At 40.7% G+C, this 19,582-nt stretch overlaps 1 protein-coding gene across 1 annotated transcript in view; it reads right to left on the bottom strand.

The window, feature by feature from the left end:
- Nucleotides 1-19,224, bottom strand: part of CAB39 (calcium binding protein 39) — a 42,931-nt gene extending 23,707 nt beyond the window's left edge. Inside the window, exon 1 of the mRNA XM_074153206.1 lies at nt 19,112-19,224. The gene's annotated coding sequence lies outside the window, so the exon portion shown is untranslated. The remainder of the gene's footprint in view (nt 1-19,111) is intronic.
- Between the last annotated feature and the right edge of the window lie 358 nt (nt 19,225-19,582).

Below are 19,582 nucleotides of genomic sequence, written 5' to 3'. Positions count from 1 at the left end.
CAGCACCAACAAGAAGGAAATCCACATCCTTGATTACTGAAGGTGACATTTTGCTTCAAGGTATTTCATTTATTATATAAAATGGAATAAAGGCATTGTTTCTGCTATTTCAATTTTACTACTGGAAGGAATGCAGTGGCACTGCCAGGAACATCATCTGGACCCTCAAGACTGAAGACCCCACCAACCCTGAAGCAAAACTAATACTGAGTAACCTGTGCCACATCCTGTCAAAAAAAAAAAAAAAAAAAAAAAAACCAAACAAACCAAAAACCAAAAAACACAGGAACATTCTTTTGTCTCTCCGCGCTGTACTTTGTGCAGCGAGGAGAACACAGGCAGGCTGTTCCCTTCTCAGCCCAGCAAAACTACCCCAAGCAGCGCTCTCTGCACAATAGACAATGACAACATCTGTGTGAGATCGGAAAGAACTGCAACCACCCACATCTGCAACCCGAGAAAAAAAGGAAACAACATCAAATGACATTCTCTGTAAATAAGAACGGACTTTACATCACGTCAAATGATAACTGTTTCACATTACTAGCACCAGGCTGCCTTGCAAGTTCACGATAAGGTTTTGATTGTGGTTTAAGGAAGGGATCACAGGACTCTTTTCAAGAGTTAAACTGCAACAAGTACACGGACAGCTCTGTGCTCTGCTTTGCTTTATCTTACTGTCCCAGAAACCTCACTGCTTTTATCCATTTGTTAAAAGAGACCCTGAATGTTATTACACAGAACTCGGGCTTTCTTAGGCATGCATTTTCTTTCACCGATATTTAAGCATGCCAAACCTACCAAAATTTAAGGTCCTCAAAGTACTGGTGTCACGGCTACTTTTAGAAATCTTAAAAGACATTATAAATCCAAATGGACCATCAAACAACAATATGGCACATGGCCAAATACCCAGAGATTTAAGCACAACTGACATAGGGCAACTGACACACACTCAGGCACACTGGGACATTTGGGCTTTTGTGATAACAACAGATAGTAGTCCCACTGTTTCAGATAGTATATAATTTCCAGCTCTGCCAATGCAGCATGCATCCATGCACAGTGTACTTTATGTATAAGGCTTTATATTTTTCATTCACTGCATTGACCACACAATCAGTTAATGTCCAATTTAAAATTAATGCATTCCATATGCAAGATTGTTTTTTTAACTAAGCAGACAGCACTTAAAAGCATTTCTCTGTGAGCAAAAAAATGCTACAAGAACAAATACGAAAGTATGACAAACAGCTCCCTCTGTTTTAATAAATTTTAATTCTCTAAAGAATAGATTCACTAGCCTGGAGTACGCTCTCTCTTTTAATGGTTAACTTTTTCTTATTTGAAGGGTAAGAAAATGCACTATCTATATAATAGAAACGTGTGCTACAGTTTAAAACCTGATTACTTAACAACAGAAGGGGTTTCTTTTTTGTTGTAGGCAGTGTGTTTTGTTTTGATTTTTAAATAAAGCACATTATAAGATGCCTTTGTGACTATTTTCAAGAAAAATACTGGTACAAGAAATGGCACAATAACACTCATGACTGCAGTGACATGGGTAAAGAGTTACTCCACAGACAAATGAATTCCCGGCACTGAAGTCTCAGCAATGCAGGCTTTCAAAGCTGTAAAGGTTGTAAAGAATTACTAGCTGTACAAGCAAAGACAGAAAAGCAAACTCAGCCTTTCTGCTTATGACATACCATGAACTACCACGACATAAAGAAGTTGTAAGGTTTTTTTCTCTGCAAAGAAGTATAATCCATAAATAAAGCATCAAATGAATTAAAGTATTCACGCTATTCCAGCTCAGGAGAGCAGAAGTCTGCCTTTCCTCCATGCAAAATACTACTTAAATAATGTACAAAACCCCCTAAGTTCCCAATTTTGTAAAATAACCAGGTACAATAAACTCAATTTCTTATTCTATTGTAGGTCTCACAGTTTAATTGCACTATATTAAGTCTTCAGCTAGATCCTGTTCCTAGTTTTACACACCAAGAGTTTAAGGTAACTGCTTTTAGTAAGCTCCTAAAAGAGGAGAAAAAAAAAAAAAAGTAGTGTAGTCAGCCACTTCCTGACTACAGTCGTTAAAAAAATCCAAGCCTAGCCACATGTAACATCCAGTTAATGTGCACGTAAGAAGAAAAGTGCTGAAAATCAAACAAAATCAACATAATTTTAACAAGGCCAAATAATTAACGGTAAGGTTCCCCAAGAGCCAACAGCTGTCGGCTGCTGACGAGGAGGTCCCATTCTGCTCCCAGCACTGCAATCCTTCCTGTGCTTCTATGCCAGGGCCAGCTGACCCCTCCATGTGCTGATTCAAGTCCCTAAGCTATCAGAAAACTAACACATGCTAGGAAAGTAAGCAAAAAAGTAGTGTAGAAAATGTAGAAAAAAGATCCCTTTGACCAGGAAGTAGTTGTGAATCAGTTTCCTCATCTCGTCATCTCACCATAGGGGTAGTTCACGGTAAGGCTGGAGCTGAATCAACGGCAGGACTGAAGGGGGAAGGTCACACACCATCAGTTATTTTGAGTGGTCTGATATTGGTCTGAATGCCCAGCATGCTGAGCTCACCAAAAGGGCAGAAGACAAACCCAATAAAAGTGGGGGGGGGGGAGGAAATAATATATTTTTGAAAGGTTCTAAAGACAAAGCAGTACCAGGCAGTCTCGGCCCAAGAGAGGAAGGAGAAGCGGAGGCGGCTGGGGCAGGAGGAGGGAAGGACACCGCACCGCCTCTGCCAGGCAGAGGGAGGCTGCCAGCCCCTGTCCCGAAACCCTTACCATGTGTCAATTACATTCAACAGTGTTAATTAACACATGGGAGACTGACTTAAGCAAATACAATTAAATAAGTTAATGAGACTACAAAATCTACCTAGATTCGCAACAAACAGTTGGGTCTGCTCTGTATACGGATTTTTAATTGACAATATTATCAGTCTATTACTGAAAAAAACATGCTGCATGTTGCTAGAGAGGCATGATTGTATTAAAAATATAACGCAGTGAGCGTGTGTTTGTCCTGATAGAACTGATTTCCCCTCAGAACCTGCTCTTTGCCTCTTGGATTAACAAGGATCATTAAGCCAATATTGAAGACAGTAATGTAAATCAGTTTTCATCAGGCCTTATTGTTACAAGCGGCTGTTAGTTCAGCCAGAATTCACCGCTGCGAAGGGAGGCTGGAGTGATAAAACCCGAAATAGATCAAGGAATTATGCATTTTTAAAAGCACTGCCTTACTCTCTAACACGCCCAGCATCCGGAAGGAAGACTGACAGCCAGGCCTTTGATCCAAGAACCATTTTTTATGCAAGCTACCATGCTCCTTGGGAAAAGAATATTCAAGTACTTCAAAGACAAAAGTAGACATCGTATTAGCTATTCAGCCCTCTTGTACAAGATTATAGAATTTTGCTGGTTATCCCGAGTATTTAGCCGTACTTGAGTTTCTGAGTATACTTTCTGTGAGTGCCATGAGGGAGAAGAGCAGCCAGTGCCCTGCGCAGCAGGGGAGCACGTGTGGCAGCTGGCACGGCAGGACAGGTGGCCAGGGGCCACCCTGAAGCATCCGAAATACCACTGCCAGCTCGTCACTGCAAATTGCAGGCTACAGCATGTCTTCCTCAAAGGCCTCACCACTCCTAATTGCAAAAGTATAGTTGACCAAAGGCAGCATCCATCATTTCCTTCTGTGTATTATTTGAGTACTCACATTCATCATTGAAATATTCTTCCACATTTTTCAAGTGCTGTTGTCTACTACTTCGTTCAATATACTGGTTCTGGATATGTGGTTTCCCACTAGATTAAACAATTTTCTAGAGCCTCATCACTGTACGAAAATAATTTTTCCATTTTCTTTTTGATATGCTAAACAAATTGAAGCATGGCAGTCTCTCATCCAAAATACATGTCTAAATAGCATAGCTTATTAATACAACCTCACGTGCAAAACCTTCCTATCAAGGAGAAAATGAGGCTGATAAAGAGCAGAAGCCACACCTCAATCTGTTTCAGGGCTCCAGTATGAACTATTTAATATAACCATGGATTTACCCACATATGCATGCCATTAGCAGAACAGCTATGGTTGTAAATGGTAATTACTGGCACTACCAGCTAGCAAAATATAAAAGTATACTCCAGCTCTAAGGCATTTTTGCTATCCTCTCAATACTTCTGCACATCTTTTCAGCATCTCTTTCCAGATAACTTTAAAATGTGGATAGAGGGACTGCATCAACTGTGTTATATGTAAGAAGTAAAACTTTTGACATACTAAACGGCTAAAGCAATCAATGATCTGTTTGGATCTGCTGCGATACTTTGTGAGGAACATAACTTATACATGTAAGTCTCCTTGCAAGACTGGCATGTCCACCTCATACCTGGCATGTCCCACCCACCACTGACCACTCGCATCTTCCTTAAAATTCACTATTAGCTTACTCTGTCAAGTCTGCAGCACACAAAAGCTTTAATCTGATTCAAAAGGAGTTTCACAACTCTGCATCACAGAATTATTTGTGGTGTGACCCACATCAAGATTAAAATGGAAAAAAAAAATCCCCTAAGAATGGTAACTTAATTCAGAGAAAAATCAAAATCATGAAGAAAATTCTCTGCTGTAACACAGATGAGCAAGTGAACAAAAAAAAAAATCAATTCAATGGATTCAGAAAAAAGAGAAAATTGGAAAATAAATTCCTATGTGAAAATGAAATACACAATATGAGATAGCTTCTCGCTTTCTGAAAATTTCAAAGCAATCAAGTCCCCAGCAGTTTACAGCCCTGCTTATTCCTTTAGTACCAAATGCCAGCTGATTCCTTTCATTAAGTGGGCTTCTGTCTTGCCATTTAATTACTTGACTGAGCCTTCTGCCTCTTCAAGAGCCTCCTTCTCCAGCAGACACCTGCACCAGGCTGGGGGAAGAGAAGGGCAGCTACTGCCATTAGGCTTGACTAGCTCACTGCAGCCTCCTAACACTACGTTATATTTTGTGACTTGTACATTATTATATTCATCACAGTTTAACACACAGCTACAGAGCTTTTGCAGAACTTAAGCAGAAACTCATTTTAAACAAGGCTGCTGCTTTTAAGGGGCTTCAGAAATCCAGCATAAGCACAAAAGCTTGTTAACACTAATGCTTAGTATCTGAAATCCAACCTCCTCCTCCATATTCAAGGAAATCTTATGACTCAGCTCCTTTCCCTGGTGTACTGTTCAGAGTTACCCCACCCGGTCATTTCCCCACAAACCTTACTGCTATATTGCAATATGGTATACAGAAAAGCATGTAAATGCCTCACCCATTCCTTGGTAGATGTATATTTTTGAAAAACAATAACCACAAGTTTCACCACAAAAAGTAAATACTATCTCTAACACACTGCGCACGAAAAATAACTTGCTTCAAGAAAAGTTGTCTGACAATATGCCCACTTCTGGCCAGGTTGAAGCTCAAATAATTTTCTCATAACCTGGCATTACAGTCAATTCCCTCTTGGCTCAGATGCCTTTACCGCATCATCACAAAACCCAGAATATTTGTTACATGACAAAAAACATTGCAATTACGTACCTGCCATTCTACCCACCCTTGGAAGCAAATATGCAAAGCAAAAGAGTCCCCTTTGTAACTATTTCTATTCCTTGTTATATATTATACCCATTCCTTTCCACAGGTTTTCTCTTTGCATTAGATTTCTGATACACGACTAAGGGTTAATTTTGAGAGTGAAGAAGTGGCAAAAGGGGAGGCAGAAAGTACACTGCAGTTTAATCTCTGACTTCATTTCGCATAGTGTAATATGGTCTACAGTTAACATGTCCCAATAACTAAACACAGCCGTATGAATATCAGAAACCGCACAGACAAAAGACAGGAAACCTCATTAGCACCACAACATCAGCATTTAGTTTTAACCAGAAAGCCAATGTAATGGACAGAGGAAAAATAGATTATCTAAAACATGAATTAGTTATGTAACGAAGGAGGATGAGAGCCATAATTACTAGCACAAGATAGGAAGGGAAATGCATGTGCGCTTTTTGGGCGTTTGTTTTGAAGCAAAGTTGAGAACAATTAAACTGCGAGAATGGTCCTGGGATTGCTCCAGGTGCAATCCTCCAAGGTACAATTTTCTTTACAGAGTATTCTCTCAAGAAACAAAAAAAACTACACTCACTAAAGCTATTCTCTGGAAGCACAAGTAACAAAGCTCGGAAAAAAAATAAAAATGGACATTTACCCAAATGTAGTTTCAGTAAGAACCATGTCATAGTATTACTTTTCACTGAATTTCACTGAATTTTTTTTTTTTAGAGTTGGAAGGGACCATATAGATCATCTAGTCCAACTCCCCTGCTGAAGCATTAATTATTATTAAATAATGTTTAAGAAAACCAGCAGTTTTCCCATGGTTCCTTTTCTTTCTTTGGAGTCTAAACTCTGTGGCCTGGTAGAAACTTCTAATGTTCAACCTAAGTTTATCGAAGTTCAACACATCATAGCTCTTCATCTAATTTATCCAAAGAACAGCTGATCTTTAATAAACATAACATACAAAAGAACAAGATCATTTAAGAAATGACAACATTAAAGCATGAAGCTAATGGGCTGTTAAACAATGATCCTGACGTAGCTCAGGAACACCCTAAAAACAGTGACTTACGAACCGAAAGATGTATCAAGGAGTATCCATCCTCCCTAACTGATTACTAGTGGCCCTGCCATAGACAGAATATAATAAACTACATCAGTCTCTGCTTTGACACATTACATCTGTCAAGACTTCCCTTCGAAAATAATCAATTTGGGACTTCACAATTAAAGACTATTTATGTTAGACTACCGTCCAATTCACCTCAGTCTCAACAGCCCTTTGGAAACTAGCTGAGATGACACGCATTCAAGCACAGCTTAGCGTCTCTGGGTTTACTTTTGTGCATTAGTTTGACATAACTAGGGCAGAAACCCAAAAACAACTGGCACAGCAAGCTGTGCTGCAAAAAGATGTCGAGTCAATTGGTCAAAGTCCCGAGAGGTGACTCTGAGACCATGCATGACGCTTCAGTTCTGCCATTTTTACCTCTATTGAGAGATCTCATTGGCGTGACACAAAGATTAAAATGTAGATTACTCTGAGATCAATTCTCATGAATCCAAGCTGATTCTTGCTACATGAAACCGAGAGAACTTGGCACGTTATTCAATGATTACATATCTCCTCTGCAAAAGGGAGTTCCTGACAAATAACCTATGGGAGTTATGGACTGAGTCACAGAGAAATCAGGAGAGGGCAATCAATAAACGACTCAGAATCATGACCCTAACATTACTGTGAACCCTTCCTTCTAGCTCATTACGTCCTCATTCAGTAAAGGGAAAACATTGTTCAGTTGCTAGTTTTTTTTTTTTTTTTCTTAAATTATCTCTTTCCTGGTACCAGGAGCTGATGTACGGGCAATATCTGAGCAGATCCATAAGGTCATTATCCATTTGACGAATTTGCTTTCTGTAGAACTATTTTTTCTGCCATGGTCCCTAGCACTTAAAACACAGTTTGGATGACAATACAAAGGGTTTACTGACACAGCTCTGTTGGTAAATCCTACCAGTGCAGATATAGCTTAGATTAGTAAAAACCACAATCCCTGACCACGGTAACTGCAACTGTGCTAGGGCTTTCCTGGTTAGGTACCTTTATGAACAGTGTTCTTTCCTTCATACTGCTAATCAGCATCGGTACCACCATAAATCACGTGGCTGATTTTCCCAAGCCAGCTGTGTGGAGGTATCTTTCAGTATGGAACTTTCACCCAGCTTTATCCTCAGATGAAAATCCCTGCTTCCTCTTGGGCACGCTGTACCAAGGACAATGTGGCAGATGGGAAAACAGCATCAAGATCGGCAAAATCAGAGGGTAGCCAAGAGGAACTGCTCTTTTTCCCTAAATACTCAGGATCAAGCATTAGGTTCATGGGCATCACTTGAAACAGCAGAATAATCAAGACACATTATAGGCTAGAACACATCTGTGATAATCAGGTGTACATTTCATTACTACCAAGATGTCAGTGTGTTTGTAAGAAATGAACTTTACGAGAAGCAGTTGGCTGAAGTTTAGCCTGAACAGAACAGCCATGGGTTCAGGGAAGAGAAAATATATTGATAATATTATCTCTGTTTTCAACTAAATCTAGAATTCATTGATGATCAAATTGATGATCAAACTGTGTGCCATGACAATAAAAAACAAACAAGCAAACAAAACCAAACCTTAAAGGATAATTCGCTCCGTTCTCCCAAGAAAAGAACCAGCCACTGTGATAGAAAATTCCGCATAAATAATTTCAAGATCACAATATACCTAAAGCGGCTATAAAGACAGTTTACACAGTTCCCTCAAACCAGCTCTGTTTCTCCTGCCAATTCACGTGTTTGGTCTAAATCTTCAAAGTCCCTAATGGATTCGATTTCTGATACATAAACCACATCGCATCTCAACTGCCAAGACAGGTGTGTTCCTTTGGGGCAAGGCAGATCACAGAACACAGAAAGATGTATTTAAAGGCAGAGATGATGCATACCAGGGTTAGGAGAACTATCCATGGCACAAACCTTCAAGAGAGATGAGGTGAGAGCCAGAACTTTTAACACCATGCCATTGTATTTTCTTTTGAGGCAGCAGGAAAGAAGTTCCAACCCAACCCTGAGCTCCACTTCACACTATGAAATGCTCTGCAGCATAGGAATCAAAAAGGGGGAATGATGTAGGTTGCTCCCCAAAATGTGTCCAACGTCTTGCTATGCCAACCTAACTAAGAGTCATTCTGATGACTCACAAGACATCAGTCCAAAGATCTAAGATACAGCAGGATGTGTCAGCATACACACTCTGAAAAGCCAGATATTCCTGAAAAACCCACGTGAAAGTTCTTTTCCCTCCTGGCAAGAGCTGAGAGTTCCAGTTACTGACAGTTACTTGTACATTAAACAGAAATAGAGTATAAACAATGTGCCAGATGCCCACGGTGACCCATCAGATGGACATACACGCTACATTTCACCTGGCTTTCCCTTTTTGGGACACTTGAGCTATCTTTCCAGGTAGACCACACCATGGCAAGTGAACTTCTCTGCTTCAATCAGAATAACAAATACAAGAAAATAACCTTGGGGCAGACAGGTAGAAGGTCCTCATAAAAAGTTTAACATTTAAATTTATTCCAGCCAAAACTCAGAGCAAAATACCTTACATTTCCTGCTTGCTAGAACTAAGACAAGTTGCCCTGAAGTTTCAAAAAGCATTTTTGCATTTAAAAAAAAAGGGGAGGGGGGGGGACATAGGGGGTGGGAGGGGGAATACCACAGCAGAAGGTACCTTTCCAAAAGGAAGACCTTCCAACTGATTTTACTTCAAAGCAGCTAGCAATAGCTGCTGTAGATGTGATTCTCCACGGCAGAACAGTCCAGAGGGTTCACAAAACGTAACTAAAACCAGCATTGTTGATACTGTCTATATAGGAGTCAGCATCTCTCCTGCAACACATCTAAAGGTCTACAAACCCAAAATGTTTCAGAGCTACCTGTCTAGAGACAGCAAGTAAAAAACAAAGCTTGGAACAAGAAGTGGATAATATTAGGCCAACTAACAGTGGAAGAACTGAAGCATCTCTGAGAGACAAGAGTTCCCTTATCTGATCTGCTAAGAAGAGTTGGACTGGAAAAAGGAACTATCAAATTGTTTTGTAATACTAAAATAAGAGCTCCCAACTTTCCTCTAATGCAATTACTGTCTAAGACTACCAAAAGAAACTTGAACACTACCAGAAGTTATCACCTCTACAAGATCACACACCATCTCTGTAACTACTGAAAAAAACAATTTTGAAGGACAGCAGATCTTCCAAAAGGGCGACACCAAGCTAAGGCGGAAATGCTTGCATTATAGCCAGTACTTACACTCCTACATTGTGTAATATTTCATCTACGTCAGTATCCTGTCAACCCCTTCTCTTCTTTAGGGCTATGTGGAAAAAAAATAATCCACCAAACCCAACCTTTAAAACTATTATTGATGCACCAATTTAACACTAATTTTATTTAAATAAGGGATTATAAAAATTACTTTGATAGGAGTTTACAACAGTATAATGTCATTGCTTTCTACATCACCAAGAGGCTTCAATCAAACAAGAGCCCTTAAATCAAACAATCAAATACTCTAGAAATAAAAATTTGCAACTATCAAAATTCACAGCCTTGGTAAACTCTGAAGTTATTTGAAAGCTTTAATTATTTCAAAAGAAAATCTCTTCTCTGCTAAAAGGCTTGCTCCAATTACGAAGGCAAGCCAAAAGAAATCATAATTTTCAAAACCATTTTCTATACTGTTATTCCATTTTCAACAACAAAAGTAATCAACATACTAAGAAAATACTAAATTTAACAAGAAGCAGGTAAGGTTATGCTTTCAAGAACCTGGTTTAAAACTTTAACCTAAAGTTTGACTGCAGCTGAGATGTACTACTGGTCATAAATTCCGTAAGATAATCTGTAACGGTATCTTTAAAATTTCTGAAAATATGAAAAATAAATTGCATGCAGTCACAATTTTTCAATCTGACCAACCATCCGTTAGATACAGAAGTAAATCAGAGGACTTCACAGAATTCAGATATCTGTTAATTTTTTTTTTCCACTACTAAGTCAAACAAGACTTAAATAAACAATGTGAAAGACACTATACTTCATTGCTTTCCAAACTATCCAGATTTCCCTTTTAGCTCCTAAAATATAGAGTTTAATTTTCCCATTCAACATAATTTTAAAATTAGTTTAGCTTGGTTACCTAATTTAGGGACTTGATGAAAGGCCAGATTTTCTCAGTTTTGTTATAAATCTCAGAGGTATGAATCCTCACCACTGAAAGTTAAAGTACCACAATAAGCAGAAGTGACAAGATGTAGAAACTTGTGCTGTACTTACCAAGACTTTTCAATGCTTGTAAGTAATTCTGAAAGTTTAAAATAACCCATTTAGAGAGGAAAGATTCTGTATTTCTGGCCAACAATCCTTCTCCTTGTTCGCTAAGGAGCTCAAGAACAGCTAATTCTGAAACACAGATTTAACATTTCTTCCTAGATTTGATACTGTTAAGTCCTCAAGCTGTGTAAATACATGAGGGTGACTGCCAATGCCAGAGGGAGAGCAGAACTACTCTTCAGACTCCACTCCAGCAATGCTGAGACCTTATTCAGTGCAACTCCTAAGGGAAGTTCAAAAAGCCTTGCATGGTCAGTCTCAAAGGAAAAAATGTAATCCATCTTGTGTTGGATGTACACTGCAAATCCATGCTTATATGGCTGCTAACAATTTTTATTTATACGTATGCATACGCCCATATATATGTGTAAGTTCCCAAATAAGAATGAAAGCTCACTAAACAGAGATCATTTCTCTTTAAGACAGATAAACTTGTATATATACAGTTAGGAAGGAATAACCACAATGTGGGTTTTTTCTCAAGTTAAAGTAATGAAGAGAACTGACATGCAATTCTTCCACAGAATTTAAAACTTCAATACATTCCTAAGTTTGTGAGCACGCAAAACACCCTGAAGTTTTTGCGACTTCATTTTGGAAAATATTCCATAACCCTGAAATAAAGAATCTCTTTTGGATCTAAGGCTGTTAATCCCCTCACCACAACACACAGGTTAAGAGTAACACCAGTCAGACTGTACAGCTATGCCAGGACTGCCCAAATTCTCGGTGAATGGATGCAGTTCCTCACAGAAAAACTGTTTACTCCAGCTCCACCCTATTACAGAGTTTAAATATTGCTCAATGTCAATTATAGATGTAAAACGGAACTGTTAGTCAATACTGCTGAGTCAATATACTGCATTTCTTAGAGATTAAAAATCTAAATAATAACATCCAGAATGCTTCCTGCATTGTTGATCATTATCCATGAATTCCATCGAAAAAGACTATTTCACCTGGTCGCTGGAGCTTGTGTTTGCTTTCAGACCATATTTTAAGACAAGCTGAATTTCTCATGTTAAAGTTGCAAGGCCCTCAAGTCCAACATCCAACACTTCGAGATTTACAGTTTTCTAATTATCTTGATTATTTTAGTTTTCCTCAATTATACTCTTTTTAAGAGAAGCCTTCATTCATTCCACTGACAAACTATACCAGACTCGAAAAAGATTAATTTTCCATAAGAACCTTTCCTTACTTGATTTTGAAGTTGAAAAGCATGCAACAAGGCTGAGGATGCAAAATCAGGTCCCTCAGTCAAGACTCTCAAGTACTGCCCCAGACAGCAGAATTCTACCCCGAATCTTTCTTTCTCATTAGGCAACACATAACCCAAGTGCCTACCAAGTGGTTACTATTAAGTATCTTTTCCCTTCTGGGAGCCCAAAATGAGATTCTGAGGCTAACAACTAATACCATGGCAGCAATTCAGGTGCCTAAATGACAAATGCAACTGCAAATGCACTAGAACAGCACAGCTGGTCTCCAGCTGCCCCTTCAGAAAATCACAAACCTCCTACCTGGCTTGGGCAGATGCCTTGGAGCATGTAAAATTAATACTAGATACCTATGTTTAGGCAACTGAATCTCATATCACAAATGGAAGCGACTGCAAGAAAAGCTTTGCAAGTGTAAGCTCTCAAGTGCTCCACCAGACAACACATACAACATCACGCACTCAAACACAGGAGTGTTTCTCTATGCTTAAGTATTGTTACTTGAAAAAAAGCGGGGAGAACCATCATGCTGCTGAAGAACACTGTGAAATGCTACGTTCATCAGTATCTGTAAACCAATGAAAAACCCACAATGACCTGAATCCTCCTGTCTTCAGGAAACTGAGTTCTATGCAATAAAGCAGGAGACCAAATGCTACATTGTGACTAAAGAAGAAAATGCAAAGGATGCCCCTTCACTGAGCCTTCTTTTGTGCACCGACTGAACAAAAGGTCCTGTTGAAAAAAAAACTGAAAACAATCACGTAATCCAACTTTTTGTACAAAAACAGTATAAGCAAAGTGAGGTTTTGAATATTTGTGAACTTTTGAGATATTAACTTGGCTTTCTCAACATTTTTCTAATATAGTACCGAGCATATACAAAGCCTTTATCAAGAACTGTGAATTAACTCTTTCCGCTACACAGTATCTCTTTAAATTTCCCCATAAAGTTTCTCCATCACTACCAACCTCCAGTCAGAAGAAACTTAGGACTTGAATAGCAGGTGTAACAGGTTAGAAGAACCATGCCTTCATAAGCTGTGTGGGAGAGACCTCTCAGTCCTCACCTGCACTACACTTCTGCATGTCTGTATCACTGAGGTCTCATTTAGATAGAATAAAATCCCTTACATTTTCTTTTCTAAAATATTACTTCTATGTGAACAAACTTTTCTTTTGCTTTGTCCAGGCACAATGTTCAATAAAGTCAAAATGTTATATGCTGGTTAATTTTATGAACCGCTACAATACATTAGGCAAAAATACCTTTTGACATATATTAAAAGGAGTATGATCTGCCAAAGCAGTGAAGTGCATACTTTACATGTAACAGTCAAAGTAAAATATAATGACACAAGTATATTTCGCCTCATATCTCCAACTGTAGCAAAAACTCTTGAAACTGCCAGAGGAAGTTCCTTATCCAGAGGAAGAGATCAGAGACTCCATTGCAGCAGGATGCTCTGAACATGTGCTATCAGCACACACATCTACCACACCATATGAGATGTTACTGATAATTCAGTGTCTACAGATATTTTTTAAAGCAACTTCCTCAGCAGATGAGCTGGCATGGCTCTGAATGAACACTTGCGGGGGGGGCGGGGGGAAACAAAAACAAAAAAAACCCCAAAGATATCCATCCATGGATCCATGGTGAGCCTTCCCAGGTGAGCTCCTGGCCAGGGGAGTAAAGAGAAAAGCATCAGCGGCACAGATGGTCCCGCCTGGCAAAACCCAAAGCGGCACCAGACACGAGAGCTGTCCGGAGAGATCAAGGGGCCCTCCAAAACTGCCTCTTCAAAAGGCTTTCTTCATATCTCTATGCACTAGCATGTTTTACTTAAAAGTCAGTAAATAAAATAAAAACTTTTCAGAAAGGTATTTCTTCAGATGTTGGCGGTCTGCCTGGGCACCTCTGGCAGCCAGAAGAAGATTACACCTTCCACATTTCTGGGAACACTTCTCAATTTTTTTCATTATCTGTTTTAGCATAGATAACTTCAAAGAAGACAAGGCATTTTGCACACACGAATGACTGAACGTAAGAACTTCTCTCACAACCATGCATATTCAACTCCCTGAAATGCTGACATATTAATTCAATTTAATTTATAGCCAAGTTCTATCTTGGCTATTTTTAAGCGTCACATTTCAAATCTTGCAGCGTTTCCAGCTAAACTTTCAGTTACATTCTTTTAGTGAGAAAAATGAATTTGTTATTGATAACAAATAGATTTTTTTAAAAAACACACAAGAGGGTAAGGATCAAAAGCAGCACACACCAATTATCACTGATGCAGCCATTTGACTGTGAGGCACTTGAAGTTCTTGAAAATATTCAGGTATACTGTCAAGTAGTAGCTCCTAAATAACTTCATCCAAAGATGTTTCTGAACTTAGAAAAAACACCTTGCGCTAATAAGACAGTTCTACACTAATTATAACTTCTCAATTTTTGAACTGTCTTGCTATTTTTAACCTTTTAGTGATATCTGAGTGTTTGAAGGAGAGGTAAGAATTAGAGAGCAAACGGATCTTTAGAATGGAACTAGGTATTTTTATTGGAAGCAGCAGATTTCCAATACACAGAAAGGGTGGTGAGACACTGGAACAGGTTGCCCAGGGAAGTTGTTGATGCCCCATCCCTGAAAGTGTTCAAGACCAGGCTGGATGGGGCTTTGAGCACCCTGGTCTAGTGGGAGGTGTCCCTGCCCATGGCAGGGCAGTTGGAACTAGATCTTTAAGGTCCCTTCCAACCCAAACCATACCATGACTCTATGATTAGCTACAATATTCAGCAGTTTTGCCCATAATTTTATGCTCTTGTGGAGAGGCTTAAAATTTGCTTCCTTTTAGCATATTTGAAGTCCCACAGTCAGAAACTTCTTATCCTGTCTTTTGACTACATGAAGTATTAGCTAGAATACTCAAAACAAGGGAGTTAGAAAGCAAGTTGCAATTGTTTAAATAAACCTAAGCAATTCATTTTCTAAATTAATGTTCTCTGAAAAAAGCCAGGCCGTGAAGGCTGCTGAGGAATGACCACAGTTATTACTGTAAACACACAGCATTTTGGCTGCTTCCAGTTTGGATCAGTCCTGAATTCAATCCTTTATAAAGAGTATTTAAATAGGGGCAAATGAACATGTTGTTTTATCATCAGGTGGAATAACAAAAGCGTATAAATCTGCTCAGGCTAAAGAAAGACTAAACTCACATGACACCACTTTAAGCCTTAGGTACTCCTGAAGCATGCATTTAAAAGCCTAGCTCAAGTCCGTTAAAATAATTCAAGACAGCATCATCTTCTAATTTAGCCTTTGTGTTTGCACTTGGCGGGGTGGGGGGGTGGGGAGGTGGATCTCAGCATAAAGTTTCACCTTCTAACTGAAGACATTCTGTTTCCTTCTGGCTCACACCTCTACATCTTGAGGTGCAAGTAGCACAATATTGAGAGAAAACATGGGGAAAGAGAGAGCCCAGACAGAAGCCGAACTGCCAAACAATTCAGACTAACAAACATCCTAAATTAGACAATAAATTGGGGAAGTAACATTTTAAAAGTTCTCCTCCTGGTAGAACAGTGCAGTCTTGAGCACTAATAGCAAAAGGAATTTTTCATATTGCTTGAGGTGTATCTACAGCTACAAAAGCACAGAGTTACAGTGAACACCATGACTTAAGATCACTGAACAACTTAAAAGGTTTTTGTCCAATGGGATTAATATTTGGCTTCAACTTGCAGCTAAGAAGTGGTAGAAATGCACAGGGCCCACTATCTCCTTACCAGAAATTGCTACATTTACAAGATTTCAACTGCACAATGTAGCAAATACAATATTCTAACTTCAACTCGTATTTTTGCTTTGCATATTATTCACATGAAATAGCTGCAGGCTGTTGTGGTACTAGTAAGGAGCAGATGAGTCAAATCTTATTTTTGATAAGAAGCTGCAAGATTCCTCCAATTAGGCAAAAGTAATCATACTTTAATAGCCGCTCTTACAATTAAAGCATATTATAAAGTGTCAGAAGTACAGAAAAGCAGGGCCAGAAGGGAATTCAAAAGGTCATCTAAGCTTCTTCCTGCCCCCTGCTTCAAACCGGCTCCAACTATTAGCGTGCCATTCCAAAACTCTACATTCAGTACAAAGAAAGACATAATTTTAGCAAGACTCTAATTTTAGCAAGACTTAGAGTCTTTAGACTCTAAGTGCATTGCAGAGTTTATCAAAGCTTTCAGAAAGGTTTTACACAAAAATTAAGGCTGCAAACATCTCATTAAAAACGTCTGCAAAAACTCCACAGAGAACTGATTCAGCAGTGACACTGGTCAGGAATTCTAGCATTCACAAAACCACCATAAAAACCTAGAAAGAGCAGCATGTACAGCGCAACAGGAAGGTCTCATCCGACTACCATCCATTAATTAATAAGAGACTAATGCCCTGGCTTTCACGATAGCATGCGAAAGAGATACCATTCCCTCCTGAATAAAAGTTTCATAAAAGCAATCAAGGAATTCCAAGAGGTGGAGTTTTCTTAATATTATCACACCCCACTGGGAATACACATTTGTCTGCACTTGATAATACCCAAAGAGCATAATTATCTCTCAAAGACATATTGTCACAAAGTATTACTTAACCAGCGCTTTTATTTAGTCTCCTTTATTTGTATAAATACATATATCTTAAAAAAAAAAAATGTTTTATAGCTCTCCATCTACAGTCATGCACTAAGTGCCTACAAAATGCATCAAAGTTTCAGAACTCCACGTCAACATGACTGAGACCGCACTTAACTCGAAAAAAATCAATGCTATCAACATTTAGAAATATTCAGCAGCCTGTTGGTCCCGACATACAAACTCACATGACAAGACCTTTATTCTGCTCACTCCCAACACCACAAGACAAAACCTCCTCCAGTTTTGTCCTCCTCCAACAGTAGTAAACTGTTTTTTCTGTCTGACCGAGGAAAGTCCCCAACGACACGTATATCACACTACCATCGAGATTACAGTTTAAATACGAGTAAGCCAAGCGTATACTAGCTGGCTGACTCAATAGTTTCTCACGTCACCAGACAACCACGAAGCTAGTTGTAAAATACAATATTCTTAACAACAGCTAGTCAATGACAGACAAAATCCTACCAAGACACAGTGTTATGGGGCATCATGCCACTCTTACAGATCAGGTAAGCTGCCAATTCATACAGGACAACTGAAAGAAAAAAATCAAGTTATTTCTGACCCCCGAAACAGGTACCATGCTTACTCCAATTCACAATATTTCTTGGTCGTTTTTTTTTAAAGGTATGTGCCACATCGACAGGTATTAGCTAATAGGTATTAACCAAAGGTACACAGTGTTTTAAATAGTAAAAATCTATTATTTAAAAGCCTAGATGCCAAGGCACAAGTTCGGAATGCTAAATTTCCTCTGACAGTATATAGTTTCATGAGCTCTTTGCATTAAAAAGGAAGACACGTTTCCTGATGACGAACTATGCTACTGAAAGAAAACACAGGGCCTTGAATCAGAGTTTCTGACAGGTAAGCTTAAAAAGCCACACACACACAAAACTTTACAATATTTTGATGCTAACCAAATTTCATTTCTGATCTACTTTTAAGCTGTTCTTCCAAGCTTTACTACTTCCCTCCCTGAAACTAAAGAACCTAGGTCATGTAATTTAATCTTTGACTCATCATGCAAATTAAATCACACCATTCTCATAAGGGAGCATATAGGTTTTAAATAAATCCTATGCACCTACACGATCACCTACCAACAATTAAATTTTCCTTAAGAAGAAAATTATGAAAAAAAAAAATGCAAAATACTTAATACATCCCAGTTTCAATACTTGTGGTATTTCACAGAATTGTAGGAAAAAGCAACGAAAAAAACTTTTGTCTTTTATGGAACACTGAGCTGTGCTAGCTTTCCGTGGGGCAGTTCACAAAAAAAAAAAAAAAAAAAAGAAAGAAAAAAGAAAAAAAAAAAAAGCGCTCTTAAGAGCCCCCACATGCGGTTAATCCCGCACAGAGGCCTGTTAGGATTAAGAACACGAATGATAACAATTGTATGAAGAGGCCTTAGACCTGGGCACCGAGAGGACTGCGTAAGGTAGTGCCTGCTCCGCACCTCCGGCCGACCCACACATGAAGGACACAACAAAGAAGAGGTTTTACGGCAGAAGGCGAGGGCTTCTCCCACCTCCACCTCCCCTTCCCCCGGGACACCCTGCTCCCCTGCCGCCCGCCCCGGGGCTGCCGTGCAGCCGCGGCCCCTCCCGCCCCGGCCCCGGCCCCGGCCCCGCTCCGGCAGGCTGAAGTGAACCCCGCGCAGTTTTGCGCGTTAGTTCGTTACCCGGGTACGGCAATCTGAGGAACTTTGGGATAAAAGGCGCTGCCGCACCAGCGGAGCACCGCTCCGCGCCCTTCCCTGCCGGGCTGCCGACGGCTTTTACACACAGACCCCGGGGAAGCCGGCTCCGTCCGGGAGCTGCCCCCCTCCCCAGGCCGCCAGAGAGGCAGCGCCACCCCGGCGGCCCATCTGGCCGGGCCTCCCAGCGCCGCCGAGACGGGGCCGGAACGCGGCGGGCACCGGCCGGGGCCCAGCGGCCTCCACGGCCCGGCCCTGCCCCGAGCGGCCGCGGCGGCGCCGCCTCCCGGCCCCGCGCCGGGGGCAGCGGCGGACAATGCGCGTCGAGCCCGGCGGCCTTCGGCCCCCCCTCTCACCTCACCTCAGTCCGACCCGCCGCCGGCCTCCCCCTTTCCCCTTCCCCCGCCACAGTACCTCGGTACGGACCGCGGCCTGGCGCCTCCTCGGCGGCGTGTCCCGGCGGGCGGCCCAACCGCCCCGGCTCCGGCGGCTGCAGGCAGAGGCTGCGGCGCTGCCCCGGCTGGCCCGGCCCCCTCCCCCCCCCCGCCCCGCGCTCGGCGGCGGCGCAGCGGCCCTTCCCTCAGCCCGGCGGCGGCGGAGGAGCGCGGCGGCGGTAGCGGGCGGCGGAGCGCGGAAACGCTTCCGCCCGCCGCCGCACGACAGCGCCCCCTGCCGGCGCGGAGGACCCAGGGCTGCGCCCAGGCGTGACCCGGGCGGGGCGGGGCGGGGGGGGAAGCTGTCAGTGCTGCTGATATTTAACACTCTTTATTATTCCTTTTATTATTATTTAATTTACATCACTTATTAGTCTTTTGTTCGTTATTTTTATTCTTTATCATTTATCATTAATTCATTTTTATTCCGTTTTCTTTATTATTCAACTTT

The sequence above is a fragment of the Numenius arquata genome, chromosome 9 (assembly GCF_964106895.1).
Source record: "Numenius arquata chromosome 9, bNumArq3.hap1.1, whole genome shotgun sequence".
Lineage (NCBI taxonomy): Eukaryota > Metazoa > Chordata > Aves > Charadriiformes > Scolopacidae > Numenius > Numenius arquata.
The sequence above is the reverse complement of the archived record's forward strand: the minus strand, read 5'-3'. Positions and strand labels throughout refer to the sequence as shown.